Source organism: Notothenia coriiceps, unplaced genomic scaffold (assembly GCF_000735185.1).
Source record: "Notothenia coriiceps isolate Sejong01 unplaced genomic scaffold, NC01 NC01_scaffold00037486, whole genome shotgun sequence".
Lineage (NCBI taxonomy): Eukaryota > Metazoa > Chordata > Actinopteri > Perciformes > Nototheniidae > Notothenia > Notothenia coriiceps.
Genome location: NW_011370187.1, coordinates 1 through 6,325, shown reverse-complemented (window position 1 = coordinate 6,325; position 6,325 = coordinate 1). Strand labels below are relative to the sequence as shown.

Sequence of the window (6,325 nt, the reverse complement as noted above, 5' to 3'; positions counted from 1 at the left end):
TCTTCACGAGCAGGTCTTCGTGCAGTAGAAAGGATCAAGAAAATGGCAAGTGGTTGGCATGGCAACAGGAGTCAGGTGTGCCCGCACGTGTGTATAGTCTGTGCACACAATTTGATCTTCATGCGTACAGACAATCATCTATTTGTAAAACAGATGCATGGAAATAAGGTGATAGGGCGCGCATGCGTGCCAGGGTACACATGCATATAGTGTGTTTAATACTGATCTAGTGTTTCCTAACATGGTACACACAGACACATAAGATAAGATGAAAACAATGGCACCATCTTAATGGGGCAATGGCTGGAGGGAAGTGGAGGAAATGTGCGCAGATTGTGTGCAGATATGCGCCAAACCCCTCCAGATATGAAGGCGTTAATGTGCTTGTAAAGGGTTTGCATGGGGGAGGGGACCCCTGCACATCACTGAGTGTGTGTGGATGCCTGGATTGGGCTTCTCTCTCCTCCAACCCGCACAGCATCATCACCATCACTCCGTCCACGGCAACAGACTCGTACGCACTATCATCCTCACCCTCCTCCTCCTCATCCTCCTCATCCACATCTAGCTGAAGAGGCTCCACATCGCTGGAATAAAGGTGAGCGGGATTGATAATTAGCTGTTAGCGGCCAATGTCGTGTTAAACCGTTTTATATGTTTTATTTCTTGGACATCCTCGGTAAAAGACGATGGGCGTGATCTGCAACCGTTTGCTTCACACAGCAATTAAAGATCGATTTTGTGAATCGAGTCGCGGCCCTATCATCTAATCCAAATCGTGACGAGCTGTCGGCACCGTGCTTTCTAAGAATGACCACAGATGTCAGGATGCAAGATAATCGGCTGCTATTTATAATTTAATCCGGTCGTATTTGTGGGCTGTATAAATTGGCCTGTTAGCGACAAGGCCTTTTTTCCCTTCTTCTTTACATCAATGATTATGACTGGAGTGGAGGCTCAAATTGGCTCATATTTGATCACACTTTGGAATCCAAATTCTTGCTGCCCCTTCTGGGTCATGCACTTCTGCTTCTAAAAAACACATTAAAACAGACATTAAAATAGCACAAATATGATCATTTCATAAAAAGGCATGCAAGATCATTTTATTTGGAGAACGATTTGTGTTATAAATGTCGTTATAATGTTATCTCCGTGTCCAAATTAATCATTACGACGTTTCTTCGGATAGAAAGCCCTCTAGCTTGCATGCATGTGATAGGATGGCTATCTGCTCTGCTTGGCCTCACTAAGGAAGTGGTCAAATTATGCTGATCGGTTTTTGAATGGGGGAGAAAATAAGGACACAAAAATCAGAGGGTAGCTTAGCTCCATCTTCCTCACCCTCTCCCTGCTCTTCATCACAGACAGAACTGCATGGGGCTGTGGAGATGCTGTCAACTTGACAACAGGGCCGAGAGGAGAAAAGTGGCTTTCAAGCGTTTATTCGGATCTGACTAGATAGTGTTCGCCTTTGCACTTTAGTGTCTTTGTGAAGAGGAAATAACAAGGGTTATGAGAAGAGTGCATTTGTAGGTAACCTGTTGCATAAAGGATTCAGTACTTTGTATAGAGTGCATCTATCTATCTATCTATCTATCTATCTATCTATCTATCTATCTATCTATCTATCTATCTATCTATCTATCTATCTATCTATCTACTGTATGTCTGTGCACATTATATGAATCTAAAGAGATGTTGTTAACACACATACAGAGAATGATTGTTTTAGCTGGTGGTCTGTCCTCTGGTGCATACATATATAGCTATACTCCATATTGGGCAAAAACTGTCCTGTACTCATGCAGTTGATTTCAATTATACTTGCTAGACTAAACCCCATCTATATAATAATGGGAAAGGAGTAAAAAAAAAAAGGAGAAGGAGGGGAAAGAAAGAAGATTTAAACTAATATCTTTCTTTTGTTCCATTATGTTTACTTCAAAGCATTTCATGTTAGCAGTCAAATTAAAGTAGAGAAAATAAAGACTGATATCTGAATGGTTTGAATCTGTATATTGGTTATATTGTAGTACCCTTATCTTAATGTTAATAGTAACACCTAAGCTTTTCTTATTGCCTACAGACATGCATGCTGTGTGAAAGGCCCAGCAGAGCTCTGTTTGTATGGGACAGTTATTACAGGCCTGTAAGTGCACAAGTCTGAGTCATTATTAGGTTAGTGTCCGACAGTTTAGCCGGGCTGACCAGGGCTGTGGGCTGCTTTTGGTCTGTGCCAGTAAATACGCTCATCATGCGGACGGGTAAGGATCTGTGACTACTAGGGATGATGTTTGAATTTAATTTAACATAAACAAATCAAACTTTTGTGCGTTGACCAAGATGCAGATGCATCTTTTTAATCAAACCTATTATAATGTCTGCCTTTGCAGGAACTATAATTTGAACCGCTAAACAGGCAATACATTATTTTCTCAGTATGATCAAACACAATCATCAACAAACAGGCAATTATTTAGCAAAACCCAGGAGCTGTCACTGAGGACATTGATTTCATGCATTCGGTATCGGTTTATGTTCATCATTTCAACAACCTAAAGAACAGTTATGTCATTCTGTATTGCTCATACTGTGTTTGAAAGGTCGATTAAAATGTTTTTTTCTCCAAACATAATATATGTTTATGTTTTTTAGCTTCAAGAATATTGAAATTATAAAAAATATGATGGGATTTACTCATATTGCTCATAATTATATTGTGTACAGTGGGAGTGTTGAGAAAGGCTTTAAAGTAGAGTTTAGACAAGCACATCAGGAGATACCAGAACATCTTTATAGGTTTCTTTTTGTGGATGACCTCTGGCTTCAGTATTTATGAGACCCTGTTGCCGGCCCTGTATATACTTTATACCTGGCAGACATTTCAAGCTCTGTCCACACATTATTACCTGTCAGACCTCATTTTTGAAACAGGGGTCAAAGTGAGCGTTGCAGTGATGCCCCTCATTCTGGGTCTGTTGTTTCCCTGCACCGCAATATCAAAATGACATGTTGTTTAATCGCACGTCGACCCGTGGTTCACAGCATCCTCATACAGCAGCATATGGATGTGGTTATTGTCAGGCTTATTTTCTTCAAAATGAGATGTGATACTGCATCAGACAGTTAAAATGGACATCAGATTTCCGGCTCCTTTTTTAAATTTCAAGGCTCATTTGTTTCAGCATACAGCTTCTCTAAATCCTCCGTTGTTCCCTTTTTGAATTAAGAAATGCCTTTATTTGATTAATCTAAATATCTATTGGTTTTTCTTCAACATGGTTAATGCATTTTCTATTCCTAAGTAATTCAAAAACTCACATTTCAGGGCAGGATTTTTGAGCAGTCTTAGGACAAATAAAGGAGAGGTGTTAATATGTGTTGATCTGTCAGGCCTTCATTGATCATTTGAGCATTATATTTGGTGCATTGCATTTGAGTCACAGTCACGTACTGTAGCTCTTATTCATTAAGGTCCTCACCAACCGAAATCCATTAAAAATCACTCTGAACATTCAGGGCTTGATGTTTCGACCCGTTATTACCATCAGTGACTCAGCAGTAAACACATGCTGGGCAGATATGGAAATGCAACAGGTGTAGTCTGGACACACGGCATCAAAGGCTGATTAGGTGGTTTGGTTATCTCAATGAACAAAGAAGAACCATCGGTTCAAAGAGAAAGACATGTCTGGACAGTAATAGGCATAAACCACCCTCCTGTAGAAGACACCAAGACAGAAAGACACAAAAAAACTACAAACAACACATGTTTGTTTAATTTTCCCTGTGTTAGTTTTGTTTTTCTTTGTAGTCATTGTGTAGCTCTTATCAATTTGCATGCCTTTGTACCTATCTTGCTTCTATTTTTTTGTCTTTTGCATCCTTTTCTTCTCACTTTGTGTTTCTTTGTGTTGTTTGAAGAAATGTTATTTCATTTCAATAGCTACCGCAGGTATGCCTAATTTTTGTGGGCCTGGAAATTAGCTTCGCCCCTTGTTCCCTCTACAAAACAACAAAGAGATATTTCCATTGGGTTTTGGATATTGCAGATATACTTTTTTTCCCGTAATTTTAACGTAACCACCACTAAGCTCAAGGCTGACCAGTGTTCAAAGCAATTATGTTTAATGTCCTTAAAAATCTCTTAAATCTCATTTAACCCCTTGTTAGCAAATGCCTTTTTGAAGACATGAAAATGCTTCACAAGTCAATAGTTGGGTTTTTACTGACATATTCATGTTGTATAAGAAATGTCAAAATCTCTTTAGCTTGTATAGATCACAAACCAAATTTCTGGCATCTTACCAAAACCCACAACAAAAAACATTTATTTCGACATAAGGGACTAATAGTGCAACAATTATAACTGATATTTGGGTTTGGTGACTCATTCCTGAACCACTCTATAGACACTTTAACCAATCCCATGGCCCATATACTAGCCCCTATACTTTATAGTGGCTCACCAGAAATTTGAAGTTTATAATGCCATGCCTTGATAACAACGTGCCTTTAATGAAACTACTACTACATGCCCGAATGAAAGTAATATAAGACTTTCCATTTTCTCCCCAGACAAAACAAGAGCCAGTGGTCAGTCCAGTGACTGACAACACATCTGTGAGGTGTATCCTGAACACACAGAAGCTTCAGGTGGCCTCTCCCCTAAATCCTTGACCACTTTTTCATCTTCTGATCCTCTTTAAAATGGAGGAGGGTTACCAAAACCGGACTGCCTTCATAAAAGGCGCCAAAGACATTGCCAAAGAGGTCAAGCGGCAAGCATCCAAGAAGGTGGGCCGCTCAGTGGATAAGGTGACCGACGAGTACAGCAAGCGCTCCTACAGCCGGTTTGAAGAGGATGAAGATGATGACTACCCCCAGCAGGGGAGCCAGGACGGAGGCTATTACCGTGGAGACAGCCAGGCGGCCAATGACGAGGAGGGCGGCCACAGTGACTCCACAGAGGGTCACGATGAGGATGATGAGATCTATGAGGGCGAGTACCAAGGAATCCCTCGGGCTGAATCTGGCAAAGGCAGCCTGGCTGGAGGACCGGGCTCGGTGAGTGCCGGCGCTCAGCAGTTAGGAGACATCGGAGTGTCCGAGGCCGAGAGGAGGAAGGACCAGGAGGAGCTGGCTCAACAGTACGAGACCATTTTACAAGAGTGTGGTCACGGGAAGTTCCAATGGACCCTGTACTTTGTGCTGGGGCTGGCACTCATGGCAGACGGCGTGGAGATCTTTGTGGTGGGGTTCGTCCTGCCCAGTGCTGAGAAGGACATGTGCCTGTCTGAACCCAACAAGAGCATGCTAGGTAAGACTCTTCTCCCTATGGTGCACAGGCTCTGGATTGGCTGTGTCACAATTTCTTTTTTTTATGTTGCTATAAGTACAACTGTACTAATGAATATTGGCTTAGTATACTAACGAATATTGGCTGTGAATCCACATTGTATTCTTCTGGTCTCTGAGCGCTTCATTGCTCTCCAAAAACGTTTAAAAACACATCAGCGAGCCACACTGTTACACTGGGGAATTTGTGCATCATTACCATTAACATGAGCACTTTGAGGCAATGTACACCATCCTGCTACCGGAAAAACCAAATACAGCACCGGGAAATAGTCCCCAACAAATACACTATTTACTGATGCTTGAGTAGTGTTTGCTAAAAACCTTTAACATTCGTGCTTTCACTAGAGAACAGGCCTGTGTCTTGGAGATTATTGTTGGATTTGGTGTTTTCATGAGATTTATTGACCATAAAAATATAGCCGTCAAGAATAACGACTGATATTATAAAGAGAGGAGATTTGTACTACTCCGTATATTTGAACTGCTCTCTTGAGAGAGCCTGAAAAGCCCATAATAATATGACAGCAATAAGAAGACAGGGGAGACTTACATCTGTTCCTCTAATACAGGGATGGGCAACTTGGATGGTGGTGGGGGCCACATAGTTGATGTACTGGCCACCAGGGGGCCGCAAATTCACTTGGAACACACACACACAAATTCCATGTATTGTATGTAATTCTTAACAAATATACTAAGTCTGACATCTTCATTGAGATTTTACAATCTTTCAGGGGAGATCCTCTAATAAGGTAGCTAAACAAATATCAGTTCACAGAAATGTTATTTAATTTTCACAAGTGGCATGATTGTATTGAACAGGTTATTTAAAGGTGGGGTAGGTAAATTTGAGAAACCGGCTCGAGATACACTTTTTGTTATATTCCATGGAATGCTCTTAACATCCCGATAGCAATGAATATCTGAAGTGCTTTGACAAAAAATCCATGCAAAAATGTCA

General features: G+C 41.0%; 1 pseudogene; it reads left to right on the top strand.

Annotated features, from left to right (window-relative positions):
* Positions 1-448: 448 nt before the first annotated feature.
* On the top strand, positions 449-5,343 carry LOC104967628 (synaptic vesicle glycoprotein 2A pseudogene; annotated as a pseudogene).
* The last annotated feature ends 982 nt before the right edge of the window (positions 5,344-6,325 follow it).